The sequence below is a fragment of the Cotesia glomerata genome, linkage group LG2, assembly GCF_020080835.1.
Source record: "Cotesia glomerata isolate CgM1 linkage group LG2, MPM_Cglom_v2.3, whole genome shotgun sequence".
NCBI lineage: Eukaryota > Metazoa > Arthropoda > Insecta > Hymenoptera > Braconidae > Cotesia > Cotesia glomerata.
Window position 1 is genome coordinate 18,757,493 of NC_058159.1, and position 17,597 is coordinate 18,775,089.

General features: G+C 29.1%; 1 protein-coding gene across 1 annotated transcript in view; it reads right to left on the reverse strand.

The window, feature by feature from the left end:
- Nucleotides 1–11,547, reverse strand: part of LOC123259979 (ankyrin repeat and fibronectin type-III domain-containing protein 1) — a 100,298-nt gene extending 88,751 nt beyond the window's left edge. Inside the window, exon 1 of the mRNA XM_044720827.1 lies at nt 11,275–11,547. The gene's annotated coding sequence lies outside the window, so the exon portion shown is untranslated. The remainder of the gene's footprint in view (nt 1–11,274) is intronic.
- Between the last annotated feature and the right edge of the window lie 6,050 nt (nt 11,548–17,597).

Consider the following 17,597-nt stretch of genomic DNA (forward strand, 5'->3'; position numbering starts at 1 on the left):
TCGTGTAAAAGCGGACACAGAAAACTTTACATGGTTGAGTGAAATTTTTTCAGGGTAAACGATATATCCGTGTCATTTGAATATTTTTTAATACTTATTTGATTTCTCAAGACTCGAACTTTTTTTTGTTTATTTAATTTTTTCCGAAAATTTAGTATTTTTCATTTGTATTTTTCTTGTTCAAAATTTCAATTTACGAATAGTATATTACACACTTAGGGAAGTAAAGTAAGAAATGTCTCAGATCACATGCAATTGTTGGCCGAGGCGAAGCCGAGGTCAACAAACATGTGATCTGAGGCTTTCTTATTTACTTCCCGTGGAGTGTAATATACTATTTCATGTAATAGTGCAATATATTAAAATGACTGACATTTAATTTCTTGACGCAAAATCATAAGAAATTATACGTTTACTCGCTTGACGGTTTAAAAATTTAGAGTTCATGCCACATAAATTGAACTCGGTATTTTGTTATCATTTTCACACCAAGTCATTTATACTGAATGAAGTCGAAAATATTTTTACAATGGATAAAAGTACCTAAATTCATGGAAAAAATATAAGTGAGAAACATATGCACCGAAAAAAAAAGTATTTCTTGCACCAAGAAAATTTTGACGGAGGCCGAAGTTATATTGGAGCAAGAAGAAGTGTTTTAGTCTCAAGAAATTTTGACTTCATACACGAAATTTTCAGTCATCTTTAATATATTCTTGGTCCAAAGAAATTTACCTTTGAGCCAAGATTTTTTTTCTGCAGTGTATGGAAACATACAAGCATATATATACAAAATTTATATCCTACATGTATTTAATTTGTATGTATTTTTCTTAAAAACGTAAATGAAAAATGTTTTTCATGTATGTTATTTGCTAATATGTTAGATATATTCATTAATATTAAGAAATTATAAATTTTTGTTATTAAGAACGGACTTAAATTTGCAAGGTACCGCTTAAATCAGCTGTTTACCTCTTCCTGATTCTTACAAAATTTCAAACCAATTTTCACTAATATTTAGCGATTAATTGTAAATTAGACATCTTGTTAAAGAAGTTTTATGCTTGATAAATTTTGATCAATCGATAATATTAAAAAAATACATCCCCCAAATTTTATCAATATTATAGAAAATAATCGTTTGTCACTGATTTAGAAAATGACTTTCAAATTACGTCAGTATTATGTACAATTGTGACAAATTATTGATGTTAAATAATGACTCACAAATGGTATCGGTATTACGTACAACCGTGACTTGTCACTGATGTAAACGCTTGATGTTAATCTTACGTCAAGATTACGTACAACCGTGACTTGTCACTGATGTAAACGCATGACGTTAAACTTACGTCAAGATTACGTACAGCCGTGACTTGTCACTGATGTAAACGCATGATGTTAAGCTTACGTCAAGACTACGTACAACCGTGACTTGTCACTGATGTAAACGCATGACGTTAAACTTACGTCAAGATTACGTACAGCCGTGACTTGTCACTGATGTAAACGCATGATGTTAAACTTACGTCAAGATTACGTACAACCGTGACTTGTCACTGATGTAAATGTATGATGTTAAACTTACGTCGTTCTGACATACAATGATGGCATTAATGTTACGTAATATTATAGTTTATATATTATGTCAGTTGTACGTAATATCTGTCATTTCCGTGATATCATAGAGAAGTAACAAACTTACATCAGTATGATGTCAAAATTATATCATATATTTTTACATCATAATTGGATCACAAGATAGGTCAATTTTACGTCATATTTACGTAAAATATTGTGACATTCCTACACTGAGAAAAAAGTATTGTGATTATCAGAATATAAGTCAGTTCAAGACCTATACTCTGTGCAGTAAACTATAATATATGTTCTGTCACTGCTATCGACGTTTTAACACTAACAGTTAGTTTATTTGATTTATGCGCTGGTAAAAATAGATTTCAACTAGTATTTATTATATTAGCTTGAAAAAAATTTATTATTACACTTTTAATTTTAATTTTAATTTGTTTTGTTAGCTTTATAAGTCAATTGATTTGTGCCAGTAAAGTGAGGTTATAAACATCTAATAGTATGTTACATTGGTATACTAATAATCAGTATACCTAGGTATTGTGAAAATCAGTATACTTATTGTGAAAATCAGTATACTTATTGTGATAATCAAAATACCACGTATTCTTAGTAGCACAATACCAAGTATTCTGATTATCAAAAAAAATATCCTTAGTAGCAAAATACTTTTTTCTCAGTGTATGACTTATAAATGACGTCATATTAAAGTCATGTGTTCACTGCGGATAGGTTTGAATGATTTTTTTCTATTTTTTTCCGAAAAAAACATTTTATAACAAAAATATTGAAAAAAAAAACGTCCCGATAAGTCAATTTTTGAAAAAGATATGGCAATTTAAAAATAAAAAAGCGGTTTTTTTGAAAAATTCATAGCTTTTTTTTGGTTGGGTAAAAAAATTTGAAAAAGTTATGAGACACGTTTTTGATAGGGTAGAAAAGGATGGTAAACTTTCAGCCAAATCAAAAGGGGTCAGGGTCAAAATAAAATGATGCAACTAACTTGTCAGTACTCGCGCTATAAGATTTTCTCTCACATACCAATATTCAACCTATAGACTGTTGGCTACGGTGCAAGTAAGACACTGAAAAATACGCGAGTGGTTGAAGGGTTAAAAGAAAACTAAAAGTAAATAACAAAAACTTGCAGGAAAAAAAAATGTGAAAGTTCATTAAGTTAGGAATTTTTTATAACAAATTCTTATTTCGTCATTTTAGAAGGAAACAGAAATTTTTTCCATTTTCATATTTTATTTAAATTAAGAGCTGCATTTATGTAAGGAGTTGCCTTGAATAAAGTAAAGGAGCACTAAAGTAAAACTGCAATTTCCTTAGTTTAAAAAACATTTTATACAGAAAATTTAAAATTTTAAGATGCACAGAAAGAAAGGTTCACTTGAGCCAAGAAAATATTTTTCTTCATAATTATTTACTTAGGCGAAAAAAAATTTTTTTTTGACACAAGAAATTTCATTTAATCCAACAAATCAATTCCCTTGCTTCAAGAAATACGTTTCTTGATCCAAGACAATTTATTTAAGTCAAGAAAATTTTCTTGTTTTGAGAAAATTTCTCTCTTGCTCCAAAAAATTAAGTTCTTGACAGAAGTAAATTTTCTTGTCTTGAGAAAATTTTTCTCTTGCTCCAAAAAATTAAATATCTTGATAGTAAATTTTCATTAATATTTCTATTGACTAACATGACAAATGGGAAGATCAAATAATATTGAATCATTTTTTTTCATTCAATATGTATAATTCCGCGCTAAAATAATCTAAAATAGGTATCAAATATTCAAGAGAAAAATTTTCTCAAGATGAGAAAATTTTTTTCTCAGCTGAAGTAAGTGGCGCTGCTTCTCTAAAGTATCTAAAAATCTTGATCAAATATAAAAATTTCTTGTATCAAGTATTTTGATAATTTGAATTTAAAAAAAATTACTTCCACCAAGAATAGAATTTCAAGAATAATTTTTACTTCGGCCAAGACAACTTCGGTCTTCCTTCGGGCGACCGAAAATTTACTTGAGCCAAGAATTTTGTTCTCCAGTCAAGAAATCTTTCTTTCTGTGTGTATAGTCTAGTCAACAAGTTCAAAAACGTGAAAAATAGAGATAAAGGTCCTAAAAATATGAGCGATGGCTCATTCGATTCGGAATCACCTCTAGAAAAATGTTTTTGAAGGATTTTGGTGCAGGTAAAAAATTGCAATTGTTATTAACAAAATAAGATGGAAAAAAAACGATATTTCGTTTTTTGTTAATAACTCGAAAAATATTAATATTTAAGCAATTTTGAAAAAAGCCCGTTAAAGAGGAGAAAATTTCCAAGAAAAAAGTCCCTACTCCCGGAACTCTATCTCCATTATTTATAATTTTAATTTGACGTTGAAAATAGGGCTCCGCGCGGCTGTTACGGCATGCGCGCGCCGCCGCTAAAGAGAGCTCAGCAATAAAAATAATTTTTTTATAACATAAAATGTGATTTTAAAAATTTGAAAAAATTCTAGTATCTTCTTAACACTTGAAAGAATCGAGCCGCGAAGAAAAAAAAAGTTTAATCACCATTTTTGAAAAAGTTATCTAATTGTTAACTAACAAATTTTTTCCCAATCTCCGTTGGCATAAACAATGGGATAAAAGGTATAAATAATTGGCCTATAAATTTTAAACTTCGTGGAGCCCTTTTGATATATATACTTTATAAGATCCTGCGATAAATTTTCATTAAAGTTTATTAATTTGTTAATTATGATTTTTTATAACTATTGAAAAATTAAAAATCTAAAAAAAGTTGATAAAAATTTTTTTTTCAACTAATATTTAGCTATGCCTGTTTTCACATTAAGCAATGGCAGTAATTAATATAGGTTATGAATTTTTTACGTAATCTATATATATATAAGCGAAATACCACTCACTCATCACGAGATCTCCGAAACTATTCGCCCGATTGACTTGAAATTTAGCATAGTTACTCCATTCGTGATGTAGACGCTCACTAAGAACGGATTTTACGCAATTCATAGCCAAAATGAATTTTTCGTCTACCATCACATATGCCCTCCCTCCCTCCCTCATTCTTCTCCTCCCTCCCGTGCCCTATAATCTTTTCCCTTCCCTATATCTCTCTCTTTTTTTTGGGGCGAAATATCATTTTGACCCTCTAATCTAAGAAACCATCAGTGGCACCCGTAAATTATCGAACTCAACCCCCCTACAACCACCCACGCTAATCAACCTTTGCCATGGTTACCATTGTCATGGTTATCGTTGCCATGGTTACCGTTGCTATGGTTACCGTTGCCGTGGTTACCGTTGCCATGGTTACCGTTACCATGGTTGCCGTTACCATGGTTACCGTTATCATGGTTACCGTTGCTATAATAACTGTCAAAATGATTGATTTTAAATTTTATCGATTGACTGTTGGGACAGTAGGAATTCATAATCATACGTTTTTTAAGAAAGAATAGCTAAATCATTAATAACTGAAATAACTTATATGTATTGGAATAATCATGAAGGATGAACTCGATTATATCATAACACAGATAAATTAAACATAAATATTATCAAGTTGATATTGTTAAATGATTATACTGATTTTAATGATTAAAATTAAAATGGTAAATTGTGTCTGATGCGTCTTCTCTAAAATTTTACAACGATATCGTTAAATTATTATAAAAAACGGTCGATTTAAGATAATTTCTAATAAAATGAGTAATAATAAATATATTTTTTAATACCACTTAATTTGTTATGAATTTATTAATAACTAGCTGATACCCGCCCGTTTCGATAGGAATACAATAAATTTTTATGGTGTAACCTAGATGAAAAATATAAACAAAATGGTTAATTTCAAAAAGATAATGAATATAAATTTTGAATTAGAGAAAAGTGATTGTTTGTGATGACCGGTGTTAGCAGTATTAAATATATGAGAAAAGTATTTTATTATTAACATTTGTGTAAAATTAAAAAAATTATTAACAAGTTTTAAAAGTACATAAGACCATGGAGGTGAAAAGAATCGGAGTTACTGCTAATTATTACGTGATTCGGTCCAACATACACGTAACAGAATAATTGGAGGAGGAAGAGATTGAGAAAAGAAATAGGAAGGACCTTCTTAATAAGAGTTTACAGAATATGCGAGAAAAATTCAGATAGCTCGGACAGGATTCGAACCCAGAACCTTCCGGTGACATGTCGGCTACTCTACCATTTGACCTATCCGGTCTAGACTAAATGTTTAGGATAACATTATTATAATGGGAACGCATCTCACTACACAGTACGTCATGGGTGATGCGGAAATCTGTCTAATGACAGATTTACTGACTAACTGACCCATTGATTGATTGATTATTAATAATAAAATACTTTTCTCATATATTTAATACTCGCTAACACCGGTTATCATAAACAATCACTTTTCTCTAATTCAAAATTTATATTAATTATCTTTTTGAAATTAATCATTTTGTTTATATTTTTCATCTAGGTTACAACATAAAATTTTATTGTATGCCCAGCGAAGCGGGTGGGTATCAGCTAGTTTGTTTATAAAATTGTTTTAAACAAATAGAGAAATTCAATATTTTTGAAAAATTTTTTTTTGCTATTTGGTTGTCCACAAAAAATTATGATTTTTAAAAAAAAAAATTTTTCTTAATTTTAATTTTTAATTGTTTAAAAACGATTTTTTCATATTGCGATTGTTTAAACAATTGGTTACGAAAAATTTCTGCTTTTAAAAATCATAATTTACACTTTTAAATAGTTTGGCAAAAAAAAAATTTTTTATTAATTATTTAATTGTTTATTAGTTTAACAATTTGTTATAAACAAATATTGACCAACGTTATATTTTTTTCTGAAGCAGAAAAAATTATAAAACAGCCATATATAAAAAGTTCCAAAAATTTTCTTTTATTTATTATAATTAATTTTAATATCATACGGTACGGTAATTATCGCCACTACTTGATTTGTCAATTAAAAAATTGATATATCTTTTAAACTATCAGAGATACGATAAAGGACATTCAGGTCTTTTTTATAGAGAATGAATTTTTCTTTCAGATGGATCTAAGATTAAGTTCGTATCTATTGTTTATTAGCTATTACATGCATTTGTTTATAAAAATTCTGTATTTTTTTGACTTTTTCGTATCTTTTGTGATCTTTAACTTGTTAAATTATGCAGATACAGCAAAAAACCTTCAAACAATTTTGTTAAGGGATTAATTTTCTAACATATTAATTGTTAATCATACTTTTATTGCTAATTGTTTAAACAATATACTTACTGTGTTTGGTGTTCATTTGACTGGAGCTCCGTTGAACATAAATGTATTCTATTTTATTATGTAAAAAATCAAAATTCTTTTTGTGTATATTATTTAAAATTGTTCCCGTGATTTCCTAAACAGTTTAATAGACTTTTCATCGAGATTCTACTTATTTATTGTAATTTTCATCCCAAATTTCTTGTTTTTATTTTATACTATTTTATTAATCTATTTAAAAAATAACTTTTTTTCGGTTAAAGTATATAAGATTTTTTATAATAATGAATTAAGGTGGTTGAATAATAATAAAATTTGTTCGATTACATTTATTATCTTTATTTTTATCCTTTACAGTATTGCAAATAGTTTTTACGGTTTTTATTTTATATTTGACGTTTTCTTTTTTTTTTCAAAGGAGAAATTCGTGAAGTACTTGGCTCATCAACGTTAGAAGTCCGAGAGACTTCCACCGTTTCTTCAACTGCATTATCCTCTTCTATTTGATCTTCTTCTTCCTTTTCTCCTTCTTCTTCTTCTTCTTCTTCTTCTGAATCAGTATCATCTAATCCATAGATCGATCGTTTGAATTTCTCGTAAGCTAATCGTTTTGTATTTCGCTTTTCTAACTCTTTTTCCGAAATATAATCAAAATCATCATCATCATCTTCTTCATCTTCGTTGGCGTTTTCAGTAAGTTGAACCAGGTCAGTAGCATTTGAACAGCTCTCCCCTTTACATTCTTTACATGCTCTAGTACACTTCATCCCAGCTTTTTTGCAACTACAATTTTTGCTGCAATTTGAAGTTGAGCAGCTGCAGTGTACCAGTTTCAGTAAATCTATTGGTGCCAAAGGTTCTGTGGTTCTAATCGGTAGAAAGAGAGTTTCTGTTTTCTGCCATCCCCAGTCTTCAGGATTTTTTAAATTACCAAGCCATGTCTGCACTTGATAATAAGCTCTTAAAGAATGTTGATGTGTAGCAGAAGCTGTTGGTGGTAAAGTTGCCAAATTTACTGCGGTAGAGTTTGTGACACCAGTTGAGAAGCGTTCGATTCTGCACTGGTTAATCGTATCTTCTTTAGCTGCAAATAATTTCAGCATAACTCGCTCTCCAGCTTCTTTTATCTCGCTGACTGACGATTGAGAGTTATAAAACTTTTCTACTTCCTGTTTCAAAATTGGGTCTTTCTGGATGCATACGGCATGCCTTGGATGAATCGTGTTAAAACACTGTCTGTTACAGAACGCCCATGAGTTACTGATTGAGCACCAGTTTTCAAAACTCGCATCAACGTTTGCTCGATTGTCATGTCTGGCCAAATTCCAGACCAAGCTTTGTCCGTACGCCTTACTGTAAAAAGCCCTTTTTCGGTAAAAGTTATAAATTCGGAAGGATCCATCACATTTTTCAAATCTGACATATCTTGAAGGTAGATTTGTGCTCCTTTGCAATAATTAAAATGCCCTGCCGCATGAAATATTGGTAACATTTGCTTGATACATGATAAATGTAAATTCCAATTGCCCAAACGTTCAGCCTCAATAAATTGTAATGCCACAATAACACTATTGAAGTACTGTAGCCACAGTTCAGCAGTTGGACTTTTGCGCTGTAGTGTCGTTGTGGCACTGATGAATAATTTTAACATGGCTACAGCATCATCTGTTTCATAAACTTGGTCTAATGTGGGTGGATAATTCTTCAGATCAGCAAATAAATTTGAAATCGTTAATTTTCTATTCTGAATTTGACGCGAAATACTTATAAATGATGGAGGAGCTTCCAGTGGTCGAGATTCTTTGATGTGCTCAATATATTTATGACTTTCTATGTTTTCAGAACTTTCTGCGAACTCTGCAATTATTTCCCCTATTGCAGTCATTGCTAGCATATGAGCACGAATCGCTCTAGAGTAAGCTGTACACGACAACATCTTATCTACCGAATTTTGGGCAAATACTGTGCAAAACAGTTCAAAGATACCAGAACCTTCCATTATTGTTCCAATAGAAAAATTCATTCTCTATAAAAAAGACCTGAATGTCCTTTATCGTATCTCTGATAGTTTAAAAGATATATCAATTTTTTAATTGACAAATCAAGTAGTGGCGATAATTACCGTACCGTATGATATTAAAATTAATTATAATAAATAAAAGAAAATTTTTTTTGGAACTTTTTTATATATGGCTGTTTTTATAATTTTTTTCTGCTTCAGAAAAAAAATATAACGTTGGTCAATATTTGTTTATAACAAATTGTTAAACTAATAAACAATTAAATAACTAATAAAAAAAATTTTTTTTTTGCCAAACTATTTAAAAGTGTAAATTATGATTTTTAAAAGCAAAATTTTTTCTTAACTAATTGTTTAAACAATCGAAATATGAAAAAATCGTTTTTAAACAATTAAAAATTAAAATTAAGAAAAATTTTTTTTTAAAAATCATAATTTTTGTGGACAACCAAATAGCAAAAAAATTTTTCAAAAATATTGAATTTCTCTATTTGTTTAAAACAATTTTATAAACAAATTACGTAAAAAATTCATAACCTATATTAATTACTGCCATTGCTTAATGTGAAAACAGGCATAGCTAAATATTAGTTGAAAAAAAAATTTTTATCAACTTTTTTTAGATTTTTAATTTTCAATAGTTATAAAAAATCATAATTAACAAATTAATAAACTTTAATGAAAATTTATCGCAGGATCTTATAAAGTATATATATCAAAAGGGCTCCACGAAGTTTAAAATTTATAGGCCAATTATTTATACCTTTTATCCCATTGTTTATGCCAACGGAGATTGGGAAAAAATTTGTTAGTTAACAATTAGATAACTTTTCAAAAATGGTGATTAAACTTTTTTCTTCGCGGCTCGATTCTTTCAAGTGTTAAGAAGATACTAGAATTTTTTCAAATTTTTAAAATCACATTTTATGTTATAAAAAAATTATTTTTATTGCTGAGCTCTCTTTAGCGGCGGCGCGCGCATGCCGTAACAGCCGCGCGGAGCCCTATTTTCAACGTCAAATTAAAATTATAAATAATGGAGATAGAGTTCCGGGAGTAGGGACTTTTTTCTTGGAAATTTTCTCCTCTTTAACGGGCTTTTTTCAAAATTGCTTAAATATTAATATTTTTCGAGTTATTAACAAAAAACGAAATATCGTTTTTTTTCCATCTTATTTTGTTAATAACAATTGCAATTTTTTACCTGCACCAAAATCCTTCAAAAACATTTTTCTAGAGGTGATTCCGAATCGAATGAGCCATCGCTCATATTTTTAGGACCTTTATCTCTATTTTTCACGTTTTTGAACTTGTTGACTAGACTAGTAGTTACCACACTAATTATTTATTTTTGTTTTAAATTTTGATAGTTAAAAGAAAAGAAATAAATAATTTTTCCGAGTTTCCATTTTTATTTTTGCCGCTTGTAAACTTTATATTTTATTACATTTTAGATGTTTAATGTACTATATATTCCATACAATATTTATTTAATAGTTAATATAATTTTTAGCGGTTTGCATGGAAATTAAACTTTTGTATTCATTCTCAAGACGCAACTTTTGCAAAATCAAAACTATTTTTTTTTTTTTGCTTAATCAGCAATATTTTAATTGTTATTTATAAGAAGTTTCTCTGCAGTTTGGTGCATACCGCGTAATCAAAAGAAAAAGTAAACAATATAAGTGGGGGAAATGTAAATTCATCCTAAATAGGGAAATTCGAGACTAAAATGTTCAAGTATCTAAGAATTTTCTACTGCAATCACTGTGCTTTTATAATCGTGACTGGGAGCAGTTTACAGCGGATTGGATAAAAAGCTTCAAAATTTTGAGTTAGACTGAATAAAAACTTGCAATTTTTTAACGGGCTGAAGATGTCAAATGTCACTTTTGAATTTTTAATCAGTTTGTGAACTTAAATGCAATGTCTTTTTTTAATATTTTTTTTGAGAATCAATATTTTTTTCCGAAAATTATTCTATTAGTTAAAATTACTATTCAAAGTTTCTTTTAAGGATGTTATTGTGTCAATTCTATGATATATACAGATTCAGCTTTATGTATTTACTATGTCAAGCACACAAACATCCTGAGAAAAATTTCTATGGTATTATTAGTATTTATTTTAGGTCTATTTTTCCACAGTTAAAAATAATTTCAATAGTTAAATTTTTATAAAATCTACTAAAAATGAATTTTCAATGAAATTTCTGAAATTGTTCAATGATTTTTCATATTCTATTGTACCTGAGTTGATATATATATAACATTCATCATTCTTATAAATTAAACGCGAAATCTGTATTCTAAATTTTTATTATATTTAATATATAAACATCACGTAAGAAATCAACTTACTGAATATTAAACAAATAGTTAAGATCTTCAAGAAATAGTTTTTAATATTTTTTGTCAATTACAGCCTTAAATTCCATTTGTATGCTTGGGTAATCTAACACAGGAAGTTGATTAAGAACTTTAGTAGGATAACTTTATTGTAAAAACACTAAAACTTCGAACATAAACTTCATTCAACATCTTAATATTTAATGCATGCATGTTATTAATTTTCAATTATATTGCAATACATCAGTTTATAATTAATAAAACAATTTTGATGATAAAAAGGTAAATTTTATCAATATTGAAAAAAAAAAAAAACAATTGATACGAAACACAAAAAAGATCCTTGATTCGTAATATAATATTCAAGTCAACTATAAAGTAGTGAAGAAGAAATAAACATTATTAGAAACATAAAGGCAATAAAGTTCTACTACAAAGAAGGAAAAATATCGATAAAGAAAAAGAAAGTGTCTCGATTTCTCAAAAACTACGATGTATATATCACGACGTCCCTGCATGGACTAGCAGAGCATTGGAAATACTTCAAATGACGACATATGATGACAATTCAACGACTAACAACGCATGCGCGTATTATTTTACGCCCTGCTTTTATATCTAATCTACTGACTACTAATAAAAATCGAAATGTTTCATAATAAATTAAGGTGACGATAGAAAAAGAATCAGGATTTTTTTGTAAACATCATGCAAGAAACAATTGGATATTAGAATGTATTAATTTGTTATAAATTACACATCACTTTGAATTTTTTCATGAAATAATGATAGTGATACAATAACAATCTATTGAATATTGAATGCAAGTCGAAATTATATAGGCCTATTTTGATCACAGAAGTTTCTAAGCTCTTTTAAGTATGATTTACCGTTTAAAATACAGCTGATTTTGATAGTAAAAATAAAAGAAAGAAAATTTTTTTTTAGTAATTACTAAATTTTTTTACTGTTTAATTTTTGAAACTTTTTTATTTTTGCGTTGAAAAGACTCCGTTAAAGTCTTTGATTCGATGATAATTATTCTTCAACTTTAACAATATTACACGTGTCAATTATCTGCGAACAGAAACTCATTTGATTGCTGAAACGTAAAATTTAAATTAGGGAAATTTATTATCATAAAAAAAAAAACGTTTCCATCAATATTTACTAATATTTTTGAAATAAATACAAATTTTATCATCATTTGAAATAAAAACTATAAAATCTGTATCGCTCACTCTAGTAGCAATCTCTGCTTAAATAAGACTCATTCAGAAAGTACCCGAGTCAAAATTAAAAAAATGATTTGAGCCTATTGAGCCTCCTTTCTTTTGTTGTTGGGTTTGCATGGAAATTTAAAACTGTATTTTCACCCTCATCGGCCTAAAAATAGGCTGTTGAGGTCAAAATCACAGTTTAAAATTGTATTTTGAGCCTAAAGAGCCTACCTCGAGGGTCTGTAGGTTGTTTCCATCTTTTTATTTTTTAGAACATATAATATTTTTATGATAGCAAAAATTTTATAATTAAAAAACTGGACTTAGAAAATTTTTAACTTTTATCGTTGCAAAAAATTTTTTAAGTGTAGAGTTGAAATAAAAATTATGACTATTGTAATTAATGTTGCAACAATTGATCAATAATCCATAAAATATACGGACAGTAATAAGCAATAACATCTCAACTTAAACTTTTTCTAATGTTTATCGTTAGCATATTCGGGTTTATATATGGGGCATTTCATGCCAAATCGACCACTCTTGACCTCGATGATTTTCGATTTCCTGAAATTTTTGTATCTTTCTCTACCCTACTGAAAACAATTTTAAAAATTTTTTCAAATTTTTTTACCCAACCAAAAAAAAGGTACGAGTTATTTAAAGAAAAATATTTTTGTTTTTTTTTTGTTAAATAACCATAACTTTTTTGAAAATTGACTTATTGGGATTTTTTCTTTTTTAATTTTTGTTTTAAAATGTACTTTTTAGAAAAAAAAAAATCAAAATAATAACTTGGATTTATATTCTACGTTTTTTTTTAACTTTTGGAAAAAACGAAAATTTGGGGATGATGCTCATTTTTGATTTCCGATTTATTTTTTTTTTATAAAAAACCAGTATTTTTTGCGAATTTCCTAAAATTTTCAGAGTGGCATTTTTTTTCTTTCTATTGTCTTTTAGAAATGAAAAAAAAAAAATTTTATTTCAATGTTTGTTTTTCGTTATACCACTGCAAATTTTTCAGCAGATTTAGAAAACTTCTAAATCCGAGAAAAAAAAATTTTAAATGACAATCATCGATAAGATTGGATTATTTTTTTTTTTTTCAAAACTATAGTCTTAGTGAGAAAATACTCAAATTCTCCTGAATTTAGGATATGTAAATTATTTAAACGTGTAAAAAAATGAAATCACATTCCATTCAAGTCTACTGTTTATAAATCATTCAACAAAAATATTTTTTGCTGTGTAAATGAAAATAATTTCAAACAAATTTTGTTTGAAATTAATTGCCTCAAAATTTTTGAAAGTTCATGCGTTGCTCCAAAATGGTTTAAACAACAATTTCATTTTTTTGTTGTTGCATGTAGTTTTGGAAAAAAAATACAAAAAAAAATTGAATGCTTTTTGTAATTTTTGATCTAACTTCATTGAAAAATAATAATCAAATCTTTTCGATGATTGTTATTTTTAATTTTTTTTTTTATTTTTTTTTCTCGGATTTTAAAGTTTTCTAAATCTGCTGAAAAATTTTGAGTGCTATAACGAAAAACAAACATTTAAAAAAAAAATTTTTTTTTTCATTTCTAAAAAAAAATAGTAAGAAAAAAAATGCCACACTTAAAATTTCAGGAAATTCGCAGAAAATGCTGAAATATTTTATAAAAAAAAATCGAAAATCAAAAATGGCATTTATCCCGAAATTTTCGTTTTTTTTCCGAAAGTTTCAAAAAAAACGTTGAATATTGACCCAAATTATTATTTTTATTTTTTTTCTAAAAAGTACATTTAAAAACAAAAATTTTCAAAAAAAAAAAAACATCCCAATAAGTCAATTTTCAAAAAAGTTATGGTTATTTAACAAAAAAAAAACATATTTTTCTTTAAATAACTTGTAACTTTTTTTTGGTTGGGTAAGAAAATTTGAAAAAATTTTGAAAATTATTTTCAATAGGGTAGAGAAAGATACAAAAATTTCAGAAAAATCGTCACCATATAAATTTAGTTTATGAGAATGATGAGATGTAAATCAACTCATCGGTCGTACGGTGTAGGGGTTAGTTATCGGTCTGGCAAGCGCGCGGCTCGGGTTCGAATCTCGGTTAGAACGGATTTTCATGTTATTTCTATAATTAGCGAATGTTAGGTTTAAATTAAGAGTCACACAGTCTGAATTTGCGATAGCTCTACAATATAAATAAAATATAGATATGACATTGGCAAAATCCTTTTTTTATCAAATGGCATGCGCCGGACATAGCATGCCGCTAACAGCAGCCATTTTTATCTGAATCCATTCCCCTTTCCTTTCTTTCCCCTCGCCTACATCGTATTAACCAATAAGGATCTTTTTTACGGTAGAGATGTAGGCTCAGTAGGCTCAATTTATGGTTCTAAAACGGTGATTTCAGCCTAACTTTGGTAAAAGCGGACAAATATACCACTTGTAGGCTGAAATTACGGTTCTGATATACGCGTCATCATAGTCGAAAAAATCTAAAACCATAATTTCAGCCTATAACTCCTCGAGTAGGTTGTGGAGGCTCAAAATATGTTTTTAATTTTGACTCGGGTATATATCTAATATATAAAATTCTCGTGTCACAATGTTCGTTCCCATACTCCTCCGTAACGGCTTGACCGATTCTCATGAAATTTTTTATGCATATTCAGTAAGCCTGAGAATCGGCTACTATCTATTTTTCTAACCTCTAAGTGATAAGGGGTGTTCACCCTAAAAATTTTTTTTTTTATTTTTTTGATAAAATTTTTTTTTTTTTATTTTTTTATTATGTAGCATCAAAAAATACATACAACTCTAAATTTGCACTTTTTTATCACCAACCCTTGCTTTTTAATAGTCATTTTCATAATTTTATCATTTTCTATCCCGCTCGATAACATCAATTATTATCACTTGGTAAGTTATCCCCTCCATGTGTCTACCGGTGTCACTTCTCACCCTGTAAACAGCACGGAGTAGGGATGTTACCTCTACAGTTTTCGGCTATTATTAGTGTTTATGCTTCAAGCGTAGTAGTTAAACATTTTTACTATCTCAGTGTAACTCTCATATCAAATATATTCTCGAGCAACTTTATTATTTATTTATTAATCACTAATATTATTGAATATAATTAATTATTAATAACTAATAAAATTATTAATTTTGAGTGTAAATCGCACGATCAGTTAATTAAGTGACTTACATAACCTCTAAAATACTCAATACGTGTCACGAGTTCCCGCAAACAACGGCTATTGAGTTGTAAGTATGAATTATTTTTTACGTTTATTATAAAATCAAAAATTATTCTTTCTTATTTATAACGAAAATATTGTTGGGAATGGTGAAAAACGAATTCAGTGAAAGTTAGATTTTTATTACAATTGGGAAATTTTTTTTTGTGTTTACTTATAAGAGCTCTAACTTCGACAGAATTTTTTTTTTCACTATTTCTACCAATAAGTATTTTCGATATAATTAAGAAACATAAAATTTTTCGCTTTCGTGAAACTATCTAATTTTTACATGTATATTTAATGTAATCAAAGATAAAATAAATGATTAATATAATAATTAAATAATTCAATCAGTTCTATTCATGTGTGTTTTGTATTGTACAGTGAAAAATGCCAACAAAACGCAAAGGGGCCAATTTGAGCCGTGATACAAACAAATCTAGAAGCATTCGAAACCCGAGTAAAAATGAAATTATTATTTTTTACGGAAAAATAATAAATTTCGTTCGACCGCCGCACCACCGCTGCACGACCGCCGTTTGGCGGACTATTACGCCGCACGCTAAAAATTTACTCCCCCTAGCATCGCCGCACCACCGCCGCACCAATGCTAAATCATACCTACATTTTCACAAAAAATGGTATCATAATCAATTTATCACGCAATAATTAATTAATAAATAATGCGACTAGAAATCTTAATCTAAGACCTATTGATCAACCTCCTTTTAATCAAATGTCTAATATTAAAAAAAAAAAATTTTTTTTAAATCAGGCCAAAGCACCGCGAAATTATTGATTTTTTTAGTCGTATTGTTGATGTAGATTTTTAATTTTGTCCTCGGGTTGTACAGAAGCGGCACGCCTATCGAAATACTCTGAAAGAATTTTAAAAATTGAACTGTGATGGGGTTCGAACCTGGATCGTCTGCATGGAAGTCTCGAACATTGCTAACTGCGCTGCAAGCCATAGCTAACTAAAAAAATTTAGTTAAGCTATTTGAATGATCAACAAATATTTTATTTCAATGTATATACCATCAAACGGCGGTATGGTGCGGCGGTCGAACAAAATTTATTATTTTTTCGTAAAAAATAATAATTTTATTTTTACCCGAGCGCGTCACAGCTGTGGTGCGGCGGTGGTGCGGCACTTGTAAAATAATCAAAATTGTCACGGCTGTAGTGCAGCGGTGGTGCGGTAGAATTCTGTTTTTACTCGGGAATAGAAGAGCCCAAAGAACCGAAGAACAAGTTCAGGAAGAAAATACTGGAGCGCGTGTGAGAATGGCGCAATTGCGTCAAGAACAATCAGACGATACACGAGCTGAACGCAATGAAGTCATGAGATTAGAACAACGACAATCACACCGTTTTACTGTCAATAGACGCAGAACGAATGACCAACAACGCCAACAGGCACATCGAGCATTTGTAGTTACATCATTTCTGCGTCTAGCATTCCAGTATGAGCCCGATATTGAATATTATGCTCATTCAAAAGTAGTAATTGGTGCTATGGACAAAGAATGCCCGTATTGTCATGCTTTGAAATTCAAAAATGAACCAGCCGGGATGTGTTGCGCGTCAGGGAAGGTACAACTACCTGTAATTGAAACACCACTGGAACCATTGAACGGTTTGCTTATCGGCACAGATCCAGATTCTAACGTGTTCCTGAAGTCCATTCGAACATTCAACTCATGCTTTCAAATGACATCATTCGGAGCAACAGAAGTAGTTCAAAATACTAATGCAAATGGTCAACAATACAATTCTACATTTAAAATCAGAGGCCAAGTTTATCATAAAATAGGCTCATTGCTGCCAATGCCAAACGAACCACATAAATTTTTACAAATCTACTTT